The following is a 19,794-nucleotide window of genomic DNA, read 5'->3' on the forward strand; positions in this document are numbered from 1 at the left end:
GAGGGTCTCCTTCCGTCTTCCATGAAATTCCCCTTCTCCCTCTCTTTCCCTCCCACCTCTCTTCCCTAGTGTGTTTTATTTTACAGAATGAATTTAAAAAGCAACTGTTACCAAGTAAATATAATTTAATATAAAAATTTAACATGAAGTACTAATATTAAAATCATTAAACAAAGAACATATAAATCTGCAAATTCTATACAACATAGACAGTTATGTCTTTGGAACCAAAAAACAAGCTCCTGCTCCGAGTCTTACAGGTTAATTTCAGCTGCTGTGCACTGCAGGTATCATCTCTCCTGTATCCCAGGGCCAAGATCTCTGCTCTCCCAGGTGTCTTATGGGGTCTATGAAACAGAACAAGGTAAAAAGGTCACTTGGGATGAGTTGCTGGCCACAGAGAGTGGCCAGGACCACAACTGTCCTCAGGAAATGCAAGATGAACTTGGGCCCTGATCTCTCCTGGGGTCTGGGCAGGGAGCACTGAGGCTGGTATGCTGCCCTCAGCTGAGGGTGTTGTCTGTGGGAAGAGTGTCTATGAATGTCCTCAGGAGAAAATTCCCATGGACATTCACCTTCAGAACCTTCTGAGTCTGCTTCCCTAGGGAGTGAACATGAGGCAATGGTAAGAGTTCTCTAGGACATTTGGGTGTAAAGGCTGAGTAGCGCACATCTGGGACCCTGAGGAGCAGCACCTGTGATGACACAGGGTGGAGCAAGGACCCTGGCTCCTCCAGCCCTACCCTCTGTAGCGACATTCCTCAGAGAGCTTCCTGCACTGATTTTAACCAAATTGTACCTTCCCTTGCATGGCCATGGTCACATGCAACTATGGAACCTTCAGTGCTCTAATTGGTTCTGATGGATTGCATAAAGTGCAACAAAGAAACTTAAGAAAGCAATGGAGAATGTGTGGACTGATTTGACCTCTGCTCTCCTTCCCATTCTTTCCAGACTCACATTTCCTCTTCCTAAACTGCTTTATCACCTTTGCTGCATTGAGCCCACATATTAAATCAGGAGAGGGCCCCTGGAAACAATTCATGTTAGGGGACCTAGATTCCAATTGTGTAATCTTGACCTAGGAAAGGAAGGATACATTTATGCATGCTCAGAGCCAGCAAAGGCAGGAGAACCCAGCTATTCAGTGGTCAGTAAAACAGAACCAGATTGTTTATGTCTCATGCATCAGGCAACAACTCAGTATTTCTGATGTTCCCTACAACTCAAACTCAGTGTATGGGTATGCAGTATTACTCAGCATGATTCAGTGGTGTTGCCTGTGGTAAGTAACCAGGGAAAGACTAAGAATGTTAGTGCAGAGAGATTTAACAGACATTGAAGGTCCAAGGACCTCAAAGATCTGGATGAGGAAAGCACCTTTAGAAAAGTCATAAAATATGGGAAAGATGAAACATGGAAAATCTACAGAGTCTCTACATAAGAAACAATAATTAAGAGAAACCAATAGAAAATCAATTACTTGCAGATTTCTGGTCCTCTTTTCCTCCTCCTCCTCCTCCTCTGAATCACTTTCTATGTCTTCTCTGTGGACCATGGCCTTGATGGTGATGATGTAGCCTTAGAAAAAGGAAAAGCAGAGTTAAAGTCAAGGTGAGAACTTAAGTTGCTCCTTCTCCTGGTGTTCTAGAACCCACAGTCAAAGCTCTCCATTCTTCCTCTTGTCTGCATTCCTGTCTCCTGGACTCCATCGCCTCACCTCTGCAATGAGAAATAGATCTAGCATCCAAGAGCTCTTTTCCAGTTCACATTCTGCCATTTACTTGGTAGGGATTCTGTGTCATCCTGTTCCTCCAAGAGGCAGCCACAGTCTCCCTGATTTTCTGGACTTAGGCCTCTTAAATACAAGCAAATTCAGATTTTCCTCCTAGTCCCAGGGCCTGGGAATTAGATGAAGACTGGAGGTTAGAAACATGTTCAAGGAGGAACTTCTCTCCATTCTTTTACAGGAGAACACAGTGGCCTGTTCAAGGAGCACAGAAACAATTTTCTTTAAGTCCCCCACATTTGGAAGTTTATTTTCAACCAGAAATAGACAAAACACAGAAGAGAAAGTGCTGCTCTAAAAAGAGAACATTCAGAGGGGAATTGTGACTTCTTACTCACTGCTTATCACAAGTGAGAGCTTCAATTACAGGTTTGCAAAGTGCTTCTAAAAAGTATGTCCCACTAGTTTCTTTCCATTTTGGGTCAAACCTAAAGTGCAGATCTTATTTCTTTCATGCACAATGCCAAAAAATAATCAATAATGAAAGCCAAGCTACTTGATGTTTATTAGAGGCAAATTTAGGACAGAATGGGACTTAACATGGAAGATTGTGTTTAACTGGCAAAGCAAAAATTGTCTTCTTATGAACAGGATGTCAGAAGGTCTACTAACTCTTATTTTCATGAAAATAATACATATTTCTGTTTATTTCTATTTTAGTCCCATTCCTCATTTCCCACATGAGTAGGTGAACTCAAATCTTACCATGGAACCTTTCCCATTTTGTCATACCCCAAGGGCTGTTCCTACCTGTAGGCTCTTCCTCATCACTGCTTGAATCATAATCTTTGTTCCATGTCCAACCTTTAGAGACACAGACACCATCAACAGAGTTACTTAAGACTGACTCATGCTTTCTTCTGCACAATTAAGCTTATGATGGTTGCTAGGGTTGGATGTTTTTTTTATCCCACACTGGATTGTGTGATTGAGGCTTGGTCCTCAGTATGGCCACAATGAGATTTGTGAAATCTGTGTGAGGAAGGGTCTGCTTGGAGGTGTTGAGGACATTTGACGGTATGAGACTCAGAAGGAAGAATATAGATTTCTCAAACCCTTGTTAGATCCTGTTATATAAGAAGAGCAAATGAATCAACTGGTCCCTGCTGGCTTCGTGTCTTCCCACGTGATGTCTCTCTCCTGCACCTGCATCCCTGCTGACACCACAATCATGCAATGCAGGTAAGAGGGCATTAACTAAAGCCAAGTGTCTGCCAGTGCCATGCTTTTATATCTCCAGAACTGTAAGCTAAACACACCCATCTGTATAATTTATTCAGTTTCTGGGTTTCGTTATTAGAAAGAAAAATATAGTGATACTAATATTAGTAGTCAGGATCATCCTCATCTCTGTTCTGGGTTCTCAGACCCTCTCTGAGTTCTGGGGAGTCAGAGGCCTCAAACAGGATGATGCAAACAATTGCAAACCTTCTAATGAGAGAGTGGAGCTGTAAGGAGTCAAATTTTAACTACTTTCTTCCATTGGAACATTATCCCTCTCTCCTTGAAACAGACCAAGCTGACGTGCAAACTGTGATGCCAACAGTTTCAGGAATATAAACTCACAGAATATACACTGTGCCATCATCAGAGCAGCTGCCCAGAAGAGAATGGGAATGTTCTCTGCCTTATGCATATGCGTCTACTGGCCACTTTGAAAGTTTTGTATTAAAATTAAAAAAAAATTAAAAATACTCTTCTTTTGGATGACCAAGACCTGGAGTTCAAAGATGAAGCAGACAATAATTTCCTTCCCCTGGGTTTCCTTAGACAGCAGTTTGCTAGCATGTTCTCACTCCTCATACTCCTCATTTATAAGTAGACTGTGGAGTCATGCAAAAGTGAAAAGTGCCAGGAACTCTCTGAGGGCCTGAGGAATTTATATAAACAAAGTCAACATTAAGATCCAGATGGCTCCCCTCAAAGTCAAGCACATCCCACCTAGAGCTCATAAGAAATGTGTGTGAAAAGCTTGGACACAATGCTGTCTTCTTAACTTCCCTACTGATTCTGGCCGGTCGTGGTCAGATCCCAGGTGGATACCTGGTTCATTGTAGAGCCCCACATGCTGAACAAGTGAGATCTTAGCACAGAGTTTCATTTATTAAATGATGACAGGGACTAAGATGAAGACACTCTGCCCAGGGAGGAGTTCAGGGATGAGAAGGAATGATGACCACAGTGGTTCTACCCTCACGGTGACCAGTCAGTGTCAGTATCCATGTATGTATGAATAGAAGGACCTAGACAGCATTTGAGACTGACAGTATGAAGACCTATCATATATACTGTCAATGTGATATCCTGCAGGCCACACAGGGGGCAGCAAAGACCTAAACTAAGGATCGGACACCACTGCTGTGCTGAGCTGGACCTTCACTAGAGCCCACCTTTTGCTCTGTAACTAGATGAGCTGCAGTTGTGCTGATCAGGCCCCATGAAAATCCATCCAGTTAAAACATGTTTCTACAAAGTAGTGTCTACAAAAAGACCCAATAAGGTAGTTTTCAGTGTCAGTTGGAACATGCAAAGTAAGCCCTTCCTTAGCTACAGTAACCTCTGGCCTGTGCATCTCCTCTGTCTCAGATGTCCACCAAAAGCGAGCATAGTGCATTGGTGGACCTGAGGGTCACTGTTAAGGATTGGCCCTGTCCAGAAACTTGTGCCTAGAATGGGGATTGGAAGATGAATTCCGACACCTCTCACAAAAAATGTATACGAATGTGAAAATTTTTCATGAGTGAAGTGTTGTGAACAATCACATGCAACTGACTAAATACAGGGCCTACTGACAGGTGAGGTTTGCTATTAAATGAAGTTGCTACTGGTGCAGTGACAGGAATGAAACCGAGCTTTTTCCTTATAGAGTGTCGTGAAAATTTTCTGGGTTTTGATGGGATATGTTTTGCATGTTAATTGAGGTATTGGTGTGGAATGAACTGCACACATGGAAAGTTTACAGTTTGATCTATTTACACATATACAAAATCATGATCTAATGGAGATGGCTTTTTTTGTTTAAACATGTGGACATTGGCATCTTGGCATGTATATATAGAGAGAAACAAACAAATGTGCAAAAACGAACACAAAGTCACACTCAGAATCATGTTGCATGAATGCACACAGAGACACATGTATAAAACTCTCATTGACCTAACCACATTGCTCAACTCACACAGGTGCTTCAAGGAAATGTGCAGAATGGCCATAGATATTTTTTATCAATTTAGACCACAACCCCCTCACTTCTCATTCTCAAGGAGGTAGTGGAATCACTGAGACTCTGCACTCAAAAGGAAGGAAGACTCTCCAACCCTTGGCATCATCTACATTTTGCAACAGGAAGAGAGTGAGGCCAGGATACATACCACTTATGGATCCTCTGGAATCCTCCTGTAAATACGAAAAGGAGTCACTATGAAGATCAAGCCATGCTCTGTCCTGTGTGCACAAGTCTTTTGTTTACTTGGTGACATTAGAAAATCCAATGAGAATGTGGGCAAATCAAGGGAACACAAAGCAAATGTACTCTCACCAAATGACACAAGCTTTTCTAGGGGACTTGTGTCACAGGTCTATTTTAGGTGATAATTAAGGAATTCGATGGCCAGGAGGGAAAACCACAGCCAGGCACAAAGCTTGTTATCACACAGTGTGTAGTTGATACTGTTTCTTGTTAATGTTGCCTTCAGTGAGGTCTCATTTGGCAACAGACACCCCGGTGAGAATCTGCACACTCAGAAAATTGTGTATGTCATCTCCAGGAAACCATATGATATTACAAGAGAAAGAGAAACTAAAGAGCAACACTTGGATTTCAGAGGAAGATAAGCATCCTTACCATGGCTTCTGATGAGGTCTCTCGACTCATGCTTTCTCCAGGAATGAACTCCACCATGCCATTTGCGGGAACTAGGAGGATGCAGAATAATGATTAGTATACTGATTTATTGCTTATGAATAGTTCAGGGCATTTCTTTTTTAATGTATTTTATTTTATTTTAAAGATAGAGAGAGAGAGAGGAGAGAGAGAGAGAGAGAGAGAGAGAGAGAGGAGAGAGAGAGAGAGAAAGAGAGAGAGAGAATATTTTTAATATTTATTTTTTAGTTATCGGCGGACACAACATCTTTGTTTGTATGTGGTGCTGAGCATCGAACCCGGGCCGCATGCATGCCAGGCGAGAGTGCTACCACTTGAGCCACATCCCCAGCCCCTTCAGGGCATTTCTTGATATGGACATCGGTGAAAATATACAGCAAAGATAAGAACAAGAATGAATGAGAAGCACAGTCTTTGGGTTTCCAGTAGATTGGAACCAGGTGTGGTATGTGTGTTTTGTATTTTGTACCTTTAGGGGTATGTTTGTCTCTAGAGATGACCACTGAAGCCACTTTAAAAGTATGCAAAATATTTCACATCTCTGTAGGAAATTAGTTATTACTAATATATTGTAATCACCTGGAGTGTGTTATATCGCTAAGTGATGTATACAGTTCCCTATCCCAAAGCATCACCATCAGGATAATTTCCTGAATTCTTAATGCTTCTTTCACTTACAGAGTGAAGAACCTGGATCTTTTGGCTCAGCAACATCTCTGTCTACAGAGAGGGCCTAGTAACCAAAACTTGACATTTGGGTGTCATGAAGTGGGAAGAAATTATATCAAACAAATCATGCATTAGTGTGGGTTTTTATTTTTAGAAAATGGTTGCTTGTTTTGGGCATGTTAGAAGAGAATTTCTGAGGAAGCTCCCACAGCCTCACAAACACATACACAATTATTACACACGGACATGCTCAGAGATACCGCCCCATGCTCATTCACATAAATGCACACTACCCAAAAGACAGCTGTTTCAGGATCATGGTAGATGGCCACAATCCTTCACTGGATTATCACTTTGTCACCATATCCCAATCCTCATCTCCAAACAAAATCTAAATCCAGGATAACTTTTTACATAGAAACAGGAAGGAATGTCTGACCTATCTAAATACAGAGGTTTTCCTCAGCATGTTAGGGAGTTGAGAATACTTACTTTGCTCGTTTGTTGCAGAGGCTACCTGTAGTTACAGAATGGAAGACAGTATGAGCAGAAGATCATTTGCACAAGTCTACTGTTGGCTGTGGTGACATTAGATAACTAGAAGGGGAAACAGCAGTTGGGGCAAAGGTCACAAAGTAAGGCAGAGAGGGCACTTGTGAAAAGACATGAGCTTTGCACGAGGGATTTCTCAGGTACGATTTGATGACATGCATAAAATTCTTTTTCTATCAAGGAAAAGTGCCACTGAAGAAAATGCTCACTACAATCACTTGACAATGGTTGTTGTCATATGTGAATGTCATCTTGAATCATTCTCACAGGGAATAGATGTGCAGTTGTAATTCCACCACCTATGAGTCACCTATAATGAACACTGTCATATTTTCATGAAGGAATTTGAATTAAAAGGAAGAAAACAACACTTATATCTTAGACAAAGAAGGGTCACATTACCTCAGCAATGTAATTTTGTTGGTCTTCTCCCAAATCAATGGGTACCACCTCCATTATGACTCGATAGCAATCTAGGGAAATATAGAGTAACTGTCAGTATATTGGTTTTCTGAGGAAACACTACAAGGGCTTCCTAACTGTGGACATGGGTCTAGAGTGTATGGAGATGGTTGTTTAACACACACAGGCTCAATTACTGCTGGAACATGATTGTTTCTGAATGGCAAGAGAAGGAGCATACCAGGAAACAAAAATTCAAAATAGACAAAAAAATGGAAGGAACTACAATGAGAAATTAAATATTCTACTGTTACACTAGAAGGTTTCAGCATTCCTTTATAACACTTGACAGATCCATCAGGAAGTAAAAAAAAAAAGTATACTTTTGAATCAATCACTTCTGTTATGGGTCAAATTACTTCCACACAAATACATGTTTAAGTTCCAAACATGGTTAAGTTAGAACTTAAACAGTACCTCCAAATTTTACTGGGTTTGAAATGAGAGTCATTGTGATCTTAGCAATTAAAAGTATCCTCTTTGAACAGGGTGGATCCATTCTCCAAATAGGGCATCTGTTCTCATGAAGATGGGGCACATTCATGAGAGACTAATGCCATGTGATGATGCAAGCAGGGAGTAAAGTGCTGCAGTTGAAAACCAAGCAGATCAAGGATGGCCACCAAACCAGTAACAGTTAAGAATGGGCAGGAAAAATCCTTCCTTAAAGTTTTCAGAAGTAACATGTTTCTGCTAACAGGTCAATGTGGGATTCCTAGGGAATAGAGCTCTAAGATAGTACACTTACATTACTTCAACCCAAGAAAGCTGGTACTTAGATATGGCAACCCTAGGAATTTACAAAACCATTATCACTCACATAGATCTATTTGGCATTTGTACAAATACTTCAAACAACAGTGAGACAATAATATTTGTTTTCAATTAACATGAGGTATTCATCAAGATAAAATATATTTTGGCCCAAAACATTCCTTGGCATATTGAGAAATTGTGCAAATTTGCTGTCAGGAGAAGAGAAGTTGGCAAATTGGAGGAAGGATGCACCCACGACAGTTCTTCAGTGCCAGACTTAGAAGGCAAGAAGACTGCTTCTCAGTGAGAGGGGAACTAAAGGAAGTCACCAAAACTTAATAGTGAATGGAAAAAAATCATAGAGGCATATAAAGTCAAAAACTCAAGCAAAAGAAATAATACATTACAAGACAGAAGCAAATTTAAGATAGAGAGAACCTTTATTTCTTGCAACTCCACAACCTGTAATGCAAACAGGTAGGCAAAAGAGGGGTTTCACTAAAACTCAATAGTGGACACTCAGGGAGTCTTAGAGAATCAGAAACTTGGGTACATTAAACAAAGACAAAAAAAGAAAGTACATTGGATCCAAGCTGATTGTGGCAGAAGCAGCAGCAGCAGCAGCAGGAACAGTGGCACTGCTAGATCACAGAAAGAGGGAAAATGCACAGAAACAAAATAGAAAGATTTAGTGTGAAAATCCTGAGATCAGAGAGGCAATGTTTTCTTGGCTGAAGAAGAGGCTTCCTTGCACTGTACACTGTACAAGAAGGGAGATCTGCGATTCCTGCTGTCCCCAGAGAGCAAGGCAGGAGCCACCTTGACACAGCCAAGGTGATGCTGCCACTGCAGGAGCCAGGAGCTGGGAGATCTGAGCAGGTAGGCACACATGGGCCTGAAAGGCACCTGCCACAGCACCTAGGCTTTGCCTGGCCGAGCTAGAGCAAAAAGCATGGAGAGCATTCTCCCCAGGGGAACTCAAGTCAGAGATGTGCAGGAAAGCTCTGGTCCTTTCCTCCTTGAGTCTGGTGCCTCCCAGGACCAGCTGAAGGGGGTTGAGAACTTGAAGGAGCTGGTGTAAAAATGGGCTGCTGTGAATAGCTGCCCAGACCATAAGCCCAGGAAGCGTGGCAGCAGAGTGGGTGGGGGGAAGCTGACTAGCACACCTATTGTTGGAATTAAGAACAAGATTCAGAAAATCACCTCAATAAATGTAGAAAAGTTCTTGATTAAAAAGGAGAAACAATTCATTTCAAAAATAAAGGAGAAACCTGGAATAGAAGGAACTTAGTTTCAATATTATAAAAGCCATATATGAGAAATTCAAAGCCAACATCACACTGAACAGAGATAAAAATGAACGGTCGTTCTCAAATATCAAGGACAAGAAAATAATGTCTACTTTTGCCAATTTTATTCAATATATTTTTCTGAAATAATGTTAGAAAAATCAGGCAAAAGTAGGAAATTAATAGGATACAATAAGAAAAATTCAAATTGTCCACATTACCTGGTGACATGATTCTATATTTAGAAGGCCCAAAAATTTTCACCAGAAGAATTCTAGAAGTAATAAATTTAGCAATGTAGCAGGATAAAAGATCAACACAAATAAAACAATATTGTCACTATACTCCAACATTGATGGCACTGATTTAGAATTCAAGAAAATCATTTCTTTTATAATAATGTAAAAAAGCCCCTGGGGATAAATCTACCAAATAGGATGTAAGGTCTCTACAACAAAAACTATAGAACACTGAAAAAGAAATGGAAGAAGACCTCAGAAGGGGCAAAAAAGTTCTGTGTTCTGGGATAGGCAGAATTAATATTGTCAAATTAATATTGTCAATGAATTCAATAAAATCCCCTTCAAACTACAAATGATATTCCTTACAGTGTTGAAAAACCAACCCTGAATTTCATTTGAGATGATGATGATGATAATAATAGTAATAATAATAATTATTATATTATATTATATTATTTATTATTATATAATTATTATTATTATTTGGCAAAGCAGTTCTGAGCAAGAAAAAGTAAGGTGAAAGTCAGCACAATAACCAATCTTATATTTTACTACAGAGATGAGTAGCAAAAACAGTATCTTATTGAACTGAAAATAGATATGAAGATTCTTGAATTGAATATACCACACAGAGACAAACCACCTGATACTTACATCCACCTGATACTGGACAACAGCACCAAAATATATGTTAGAGAGGACATTATGGTTTAAACAAATAGTGCTGGGAAAACTGGATAAGCATAGAAATACCAGGAAGGATGGGAGAAAGAAGGTACACTGACACAATGTTGGTGGGTTTGTAAATTATTATGACAACTCTAGAAAGCAATGTGCAGATTCCTGAAAAGCCCAAGAGTGGAACTCATAGGACTAAGCTATTACATTCCTCCCTGCTTATCCTATAGAACTACAAGTCAGCATACTATAGTGATACAATCACTTCAATGTATGTAGCATTCACCATAAATACATTGTATGATCAACCCAGATGTCCATCAACAGTTGAAACAATCAAGTGCACAAAATTAAAATGTAACTAGATCTTTACGTCCGGAGCTATAGCACTGCTGCATGACTCAAAGCACATAAATTTGTACATGTTAAATAAAAGAAGAATTGGAACTCTGAATCAATTAGAATCATTATTGCAGAATGGACACAATGACAGGATTTCCACAGTACCTTTCTTGGACTTTTTATTTGGCACAACACTGTTTGGTGGCCAGAGGCGGACTCCTCTGGAAAAAGGCCTGCGTAAGTCTTCTGGGTTTGGGGGTTTCTTCCAACATGGGAGGCAACAGCCTGGGAAATGGGATAAAACAGAGTTAGCTGTTGACAATGTGCTAGCAAGAAAACATAGGGTCATCAATAGTAATTCAAATAACAGTTCAACCAGTTTTAATTGATAAGTGATCATTGTAAATATCTGGGGGTATAATATGAGCTTTGAATTCAAGTATGCATTTATACACTAATAGCATGCCCAGAAACTTAAATATTTCTTGTATTTTTTTGTTCTGTCATTTTAAATAGCTTCACAGCCCCAGCAACTGAGCCACCAGTGGAAAGCTGACAAAACTCAAAGAGTCCATCAAACACTGGACAATCTTCTCCAACACTGAATCTCTGCATTTGCTTACTATAATCAGACATATTATCTGGTCTTACTGGTGTGGTTCTAAAAATAAAGTTTGTTTCTTTTGACAAGTGGCTCCTGAATTGTGCCCAGCCAGACTGCGGCAGGTGTTTGTAATTTGGAGATTTTATGTGACTTGCCCAGATTCACAAGAATGATGAGCAGTGGATGTGGGACAGGAATGTAGCTATTTACCTGGGACCAGAAATCCCTGAGCACTTGAGTCCTCTAGTGGATATCCTAGAACCAGGAACCCAGAACTCTTCTCAGTTCTTTTCAAATACTCCTTCCTTCAGGCCTCTTTGGCATGAGGTTTCAGTAGCAGACACCATGAGAAATGTTCAAGTTATAACCCCGGGATCCTGTCTCTTCATTACAATTACTGACTTAAAAATTATGATTTCATGCAAATGAAGCCTATCTGAAGGTCAAGGGTAGAGTCCACACTTGTAGCCATCCTCCCCCAGGGTCTTCTCACTGCCAGTTGCCTCCCAGTGAGCAGGCCTGATGAGTAGTTGACCATCTAAATCATCAGAGTTCTCTGGGGCTCACCAACTGTTTCAGAACTTGGGACATTCTAAACCAACTGCCACTTGATGGCTGTGCCAAGAATGAAGTTTCCTTGTGCTTTTCCCTCCTGGATGGCCGGTTAGTGGGGATTAATCAGGGAAACAGATACTCTGGACTGATGCTTTGGTGTTTCCATGTCAGAAGCTGGCCTGCCCCATGTCTGCAGCCTAATATTCTGAGCCATCATCTGAGCAGTCAGACAAGGCCTGGTTGAAATGTCATTTCTCCAGATGCACCAGCTCTGATCAGGCATATTCCTGCTCTGGGCTTTCCAAGCCTCTTCCTAGATCCTGCATGGCCAGGGGCCAGAGACTTATCTGCCTAGATGGAACCACCACTAACTATAACCTGTGAACCTCCACCAATGGATCCTCCCCCTGTAGACCACTGAGGCCCTCATTTCCTCCATTATCAGACATCCACTCCACTGACCTCAAGGCACTGTCCTTTTTGCCTGCTTCCCAGTAGCCCCCAAACACCTGGGATCCTGTAGTCATCAACCAATTGGAAACTTTTCCTGAAATCTCAGTCCTCTTTTCTTTTACAAATGTCTTGATTTAGACTTCTCTAACATTATTTTTAGATGTTCATATACATTGAGATGGGTTTGGTTTCTAATTGCCCTTTCATGGTATATACATATTGCCTTACTTAGCATCCATATACTATCTCTCACTTTATTTCTTCATCTCATGAAAGCAAGTTGGGTGTCCTCCTCCTGTAATTCACTTTATTTTTTTAAGAGACAGTGAGAGAGGGAGAGAGAGAGAGAGAGAGAGAGAGAGAGAGAGAGAGAGAGAGAAAGAGAATTTTTAATATTTTATTTTTTAGTTATCGGCGGACACAACATCTTTGTATGTGGTGCTGAGGATCAAACCCGGGCTGCACACATGCCAGGCGAGCGTGCTACCGCTTGAGCCACATCCCCAGCCCCCTGTAATTCACTTTAAGGACACACATGTTATTGGCATTAGGAATGGTTCATTTTTCTAAATTTAGAAAAACATTTTCAGTAACCAGGTCAATAGAACAAGCAAATATATGAATTGAGTGATAAAACAATATCACCAAATACTTAAATCTCAGGAGAGAAGATTCAGTGTTGAAGATGAAAAAATCAAGAGGAAAATATATTCGGTAAACATTAACTGCCCTTTGAAGAAACAGACTTAAAAATATCACTGACAACATACCTTCCCCACAGCAGTTTAGATTTCCCATGGCCGACCAGGAACTCAAAACCTCCCTACTCTTCTCCAACTTTAACTGACACCAACTCACCACACCAACTGAGTGGAAATGGAAGGTAAGATGTGCATCCCACATTACCATGGTGACTGGTCAACATGGAACTTTCATTGTGAGCACATGCCACATTCTGAGCTGCTACTATTATCTTAGTAAGTGTATTTTCATGTCCAAGTGTGTTGTTGAATAGTTTGTGTATTGCTTCAAAAACTGAAACCTAGACCCACATGTTAATATTTCTTGTTTATGAAAATAAGTTAAATTAGAAAAAAAGGATTTACTCCCAAAATTATTTCATTGATCAAAAAATCATGGGATGAAAGGGATGCATAGCTATAGTTTTGAGAATCAAAGAAGATTCCATTCCTGGTTTTTAATTCTAAACCTACACATGTCTCAATCTTTCTGAACCTCCAAACATTTGTAGATAGAGAAAATTAAAATGTCTTTTTGATTCAGAATGAAAATATATACAAAGTATTTTCTTTTAAGAGTTGAAGAAATTTTCAGGAAGGAGAAATTTTAAGATCACATCCCCCTTATTTTAAATTTGAAAACAAAACTATTTTCTATTTAGTAGGATTTAATCCAGACATTTGAATTAATCTTCCTCTTCCATGACTCCTGCTGTGGAATCCATTCTTTTGCTTCTCATACTACCCTGTCATCTCATACCACAAAAACTCATGGTTGAACATGCACATGGTGAGGTCTATACAAACAATGTATGCAATGCCTTTGCATTGTAAAAGCTATCTATGCTAAACCCAAGGCCAATATTATTACTAAATGAGAAAAAGAGAAAACATTCCCTCTAAGGACAGAAACAAGACAGGGATGCCCTTTTTGAAACTCTAGTCAGAGCAATCAGATGAATGAAATTAAAGTGATTTGCATTGAATAAGAACTCAAATTATCACTATTTGCTGATGACATACTTTTATATTTAGAAGATCCAAAAAATTCCTCCAGAAAGCTTCTAGGACCAATAAGTACATTCAGCAAATTAGGATATAAAATCAATACCCATTCAAATCAAATGCATTTCTATATATAAGCGATGAATCCACAGCAAGAGAAAGTAAGAAAACCTCCCCATTGACTCTATCCTCCAATAAATAGAATACTTGGGAATCAATCTAACAAAAGAGGTGCAAGACCTCTACAATGAAAACTATAAAACACTAAGGAAAAAAATTGAAAAAGATCTTAGAAGATGGAAAGATTTCTCATGCTCTTGGATAGGCAGAATTAATATAGCCAAGATGGCCATACTACCAAAACTTTTACAAAGATTTAATGCAATTCCTATTAAAATCCCAACGACATTATTTTTTTTAATTAAAAACACCAGGCAAAGGCTAATGCTCTTCCACATGGGGTCTTTCCCCTGGGGCCTCCTGACCCTCTTTTTGGCTTTGGCTTATGCTTTCCCTCAGGGAAGTCATTCCATGTGGACCTTCAGGACCTTCTTTTTGCTGGGGGCTTTTTCTATCACCCAGGTTGCATCTGCCTGGGTGGTTCTCAGGATATTCTGCCTGGCCCCAGCAACTCAGGCAACTCTGGACAAAGCAACTCTGGGAACTCTGGACACACTGGTAACTCTGGACACATTGAAGAGTCATTCCCTCCTGGCACCCCACTGGAGCCCACAAGCCAGGTGGATAGGTCACTACAGGAGGCACCTGGGGTGCAACTGCTGCCACTGCTGTGCCTGTTGCTCCTGCTGATTCTGATTCCATTACTACAGGGGCTTGTAGAGGGGTTGATTATGGGAATCCCCCTGGGTTTGGCACTGGATGGGGCACAGACATTTGCACATGGGGTTGCATTGCCTGGAGCCAAGGACATGGGTGTCCTGGCACATACAGCAAAGGTGCTGGGGCTGGCATCTGGGCCTCCAAATGTGGCATGCCCTGTGCTCCAGGTGCCACTACCTCTGCCTGCTCCTCTCCTTCCAGGGGCCATGCCACAGCACCATGCTATTGGGCTCCCATAACAGGTACAACCTTTGGGGGTAATGCTGACTTGTCAATGATGACCTCTCAGCCTGAAGTAGCCTCCCACATAGCACTTCACACTCTTCCTTCACCTGCTGCAATGCAATCTGAGTGAAGCTCAGCTGAGAAGCTCATCCTATCCAAGAGCATGAGAAATCTTTCCATCTTCTATACTCCTCACGCAGCCATTGCAGCTCAGAGGCTGAAGCCCACCAAGCCGCCTCACACTCCTCACTCCCTGCAGCTGACAGACCTGACTTCCTTGCTGATCCCCCTGCCTGGCCACCACTTGCACATGTTATCCACAAATTTCAGTTTTTCTCTTTTAGTACTGCCTGTGTTTCATATTGGTTATTCTATTGTGAAATCTAAAGCTCTTTACAAGCATTTCAGTGAATGAATGAATGATGCCCATTTCTCAATGTTTAGATTGTGATCTTAGTTTTCATTTGTATAGTAAATTGTTCATTTCCCATGAAGGATGAGGATGGAGCCAGACAGTATCAATTTGGTGGCAAAGGGTCTTTAGGTGTGTAGATATTTGAGCAGGTGAAGTCAGGTATTTAAAGCTGCAGGCGTCCACCAACTTCTGGTGGTCCTGGGGCCAACTTGGAGGTCCTGATAGGTTGATCTAGGGCATAGGAGACGGCCACCAGGGTGCTCAGGCCAGTCCCCTGTTATCTACCTGACTCTGGAGGAGGCTGACAATCTCTGGGGCTGTTTGCTGTGGTGCCACTATGGCTGGCCTGCAGCAGGGTTCAGAGAATCTTCTGGCCATATCTCTGGGCCTAGTCTCCTCTGCAGGGTCTGGCAAGGAGCAGAGGGAGAGGCCTGGGTGTGCAGAGGGGAGGACTTTAGACAGGATGCCATGGAGTGGAGACCCATGAGGTGCAGAAAGGGGTGAGAGTGGTGGGAGAGGAGAGGCCCTGCAGAGGGTGGAAAGAGCCTGAATATGCTCCAGACAAGGAGCTCCTGCAGGGAGGATCATACTCCTGCTCAGGCAGCCATTCACCTGGTTGGGGGAGCCATTCACCCAGTCTGTACCCCACACCAGCAGTCCACTGGGGGCTCCTTCACAATGCCCTTTTCATCCAAATGAAAAAACCTGCAGGACTGGGATGGCTGACCCAGCCCCTCTTAGCCTTGCTCATGATTATGTGTCTGTTTCACTGTGGAAACCTCATATCCTCCTCCCTGTCTCATGATCACTGTCATCCCATAGTGAGTGTGTTTGGTGCTGAGGACTGAGGTCATCTGTGTCAGCCAGAACACTTGTGTTCAGGAGGATGCAGGAGCAGATACTACCTAAGTAAATCTTTACTTCAGGACATTCTTGAAAAACAGAGAAACAGTTGGCTGCATTGAGCTCTCAATTATCACCCATGCAAGTTGTTTTATTATTAAAAACTGATCATCGGCTCAGTCTTTGGGGTGGGCTCCGCGGCGCAGTCCAGGTTACACGGAGGGCTCGGAGGGCAGTAGCGCCGGCCTTAGGGAGGCCGCGGCGCCAAGGTGGGGCGGTAGGCGAGTGCGGCAGGCGAAGCGGGGGCCGCCAGCGGGCCCGGGGGCGGGGAGGCCCGGGGCGGGGGTCGTCCGGGCTGCGCGGGGCCGCGGGGCGGGGTCGCCGGCCGTCGGGGTGCAGGAGGCCTGGGCCGCCGCGAGGAGCCGCCGCCGGCCACCGGGCCCCGCCGCGGGGCCGCTTGACGACGACGCTCCCGCGGGGGCCCCCCCTGAGGAGGACGCGGCGGCCGCGGGGAGGCCGCGGGAGGCCGCGGAGGATGGAGGAGCGGAAGGAGGAGGGCGAGGCGGAGATCCAGGAGCACGGGCCCGAGCACTGGTTCTCCAAGTGGGAGCGGCAGTGCCTGGCCGAGGCCGAGCAGGACGAGCAGCTGTCCCCCGAGCTGCAGGAGGAGGCGGCGGCCGCCGCGCAGCCGGAGCACAAGCAGCAGAAGCTGTGGCACCTCTTCCAGAACTCGGCCACCGCCATGGCCCAGCTCTACAAAGACCGAGTGTGTCAGCAGCCAGGACTTTCTCTCTGGGTCCCCTTCCAAAACGCAGCCACCGCCGTCACCAACCTCTACAAAGTGTGGATACCCATCAGCGAAGTTTTGATATTGGAATTCAGATTGGCTATCAGCGACGCAATAAGGATGTGCTGGCTTGGGTTAAAAAACGCAGAAGAACTATTCGTAGAGAAGATTTGATCAGCTTCCCGTGTGGAAAGGTTCCTCCACCACGAAACTCTAGAGCTCCCCCAAGACTGACTGTAGTGTCCCCTAACCGAGCTACTTCAACGGAAACTAGCTCATCTGTAGAGACTGATTTGCAACCCTTCCGGGAAGCCATAGCTCTGCATGCTAACACAGATGTTTAGGTTCAGGATTCTGAAACTGACATCCCATTATAGAAGAGACTACAACAGTGTTGCGTGGCTGAGGACTGTTAGAAGCGACCAGTGAGGGTTTCTGTCCATCCGTCTTTCAGTCCTGCTCTCTGAGGAAGCGTGCACTCTAGCAGTGTGTGGAGCACGGCGGGTTCTCATTGAATGCTTGTTGAATGTTACAGTCTGCATCTTTCAAATAACAGAACTGTTGACAGCTATTTAATAGTAAAATGTGTCTAAAAAACTGATTTGTAAAAAGACGTAAGAGATTAATGCATCAAAGCAGTCTCTTAATTGCTTAAAATCAGTTATAGTATCTCAAGGAGTCTTTAGTTAAATTTTGTCTGAAGGTTGAGATTTCTAAATTGTCTTTTCCTCACACCAGCCTCTAAGAACAAGAAAAATTAAGATAGCATTAAAATTTATTATGAAAAAGGTTAGACATTAAACACTGAAGTTTCTGGAGGTAAGACCTAACAGCTTCCAACATCAGTGGAGTAGGGTTGTTTTGAACCGGCAATAAAATTTTGTTGGCTTTTTTCTTTTTTAATTGCAGTGAAAAAGGATTCTGGGTGGCATTGCGTAAGCCAGTTCATGTAGCTAGTACTTATTTAATAGTCATCTATTGGTAGTTATGAAGCAGTTTAATATCTGAGTTCAATTTTCTCATTTTCTGACTTATTTTAATATCTTACGATATTTGAAAATTTCCAAAAAGTAAAAAAAATTCAGTATCTTGTGGTCCCACATGCAGTTAAATGTTTGCATTTTCTTTCAGTCCTTTTTCAATGTATAAATATGAAAATTACTTCATAGTTGAGATCATACTGCATATATGCTACTGTATCTTGCTTTTTTCATTTTAACGTCGTGAGCATTTTTTTCCATGGCATTAAAAACTGTCTGAAAAATGGAAAGCATTTGGGCTGTCAGCATAACTGAAAATGTTTTCTTGGTGTGATACATGTATCTTTGTAACTGGTTTGATTTAGTGTGCTTTACTTCAATAAAAATTCAGTATTACAATTTACAGATTGGGGTGGGGAGTGGCATCTACTTCAAATTACCAGAATCTTCCTAGTAGAATTCTTTTTTAAATGATTCAACTTCCTGATACATCTAAAACACTGCATTGACACTACAAGTGCTTGCCTGGCATTTCAGAACACAGCTTTGGGCACAGGGCGTGCTGCACATCTCAGTGCAGTTCTTTTCCAAGGCAAGAATGCCAGTTTCTTAGGGCTTCCAGGTAGAATGTTACCCATTTTGTTCTAGTTTGGGGGATTTCAGATCCTCCTTTCTCCAGGAGATATCACTGGTGGAGCAGATCTGCTGAGGGCCCTGAACCCGTGCCTGTGGATCAACAGTGTGCCTTCTCACCTCCAGGGCTAGCCTTCTTCACAGGGGACTGAGGCTCTGGGATCCCCATAGAGAATGTAGACGGAGCCTCAGCCCCTGGCTGGCGGACCAAGGCAGTGAGATTGACTGGGTCAGCAATTGCTCTTTCTCTGCCTGTGTGTGACAATGTGCTGGGAAACTGGAATTAAATGTAATCAATTCTGCAAACAGCATTTTCTTATTACCCTAAGCATGAACTTGGTATGACAATAATAGCTCTGTGCTACTTTTTAATAATTTGCCATGTAACTTGGATTCCTATAACCTGGACTGTAAATTTGTTTTAGTTCCAAATGGGAGTTTTCAAAGTTTGATTAAATCATCCTAATCATTTTTACCCCATTCCTGCATTAAATATTTTAAATGGATGCAGAACCTTTAAAACTGAGTTATTTATTTTGTATTATGCAATTGAGACTTTTCTGTCTAATCATGCTACTTGTTCTACTGCTTTTGTCAATTGATATTCCCATAGCCTTTTTGAAAAAGTGTGTTTTTTGGTAGAAATTAAGTTGTATGCCCTCACGACATACAGCTTAGTTTTAGTTTTGAAGCATGTTTAGATTTTCTGTACTTGTATAGGCCTAATTGTTTATGTGGCTTAGCTAAGGTTTCCTAAGCATCTTCCAGTAGCTGTCATTGGTTTGTAAAATAAAATTTGGGCTGTTTAAAATGCAAAAAAAAAAAAAACTGATCATCATATCTTTTCCCCTCATATCCTCACCAACAATTATTGTTGCTTATATTCTCTATGATTGCCATTCTGACTGGAGTGAGATGAAATCTTAGAATGTTTTGATTTACATTTCTTTAATTGCTAGAGATGTTGGATTTTTTTTTCATATATTTTTAATCAATTGTATTTCTTCTTCTGTAATGTGTCTAATTCTTTAGCTATTTATTGTTTGGGTTAT

The 19,794-nt window shown here is 41.9% G+C and overlaps 1 pseudogene across 1 annotated transcript; it reads left to right on the forward strand.

Moving 5' to 3' along the window:
- Nucleotides 1–16,522: 16,522 nt before the first annotated feature.
- On the forward strand, nucleotides 16,523–19,555 carry LOC308645854 (HUWE1-associated protein modifying stress responses-like; annotated as a pseudogene). The gene has a single exon. The product of its transcript is annotated as an HUWE1-associated protein modifying stress responses-like (transcript).
- The last annotated feature ends 239 nt before the right edge of the window (nucleotides 19,556–19,794 follow it).

Source organism: Spermophilus citellus, assembly GCF_964194105.1.
Source record: "Spermophilus citellus genome assembly, chromosome: 3".
Taxonomy (NCBI): domain Eukaryota; kingdom Metazoa; phylum Chordata; class Mammalia; order Rodentia; family Sciuridae; genus Spermophilus; species Spermophilus citellus.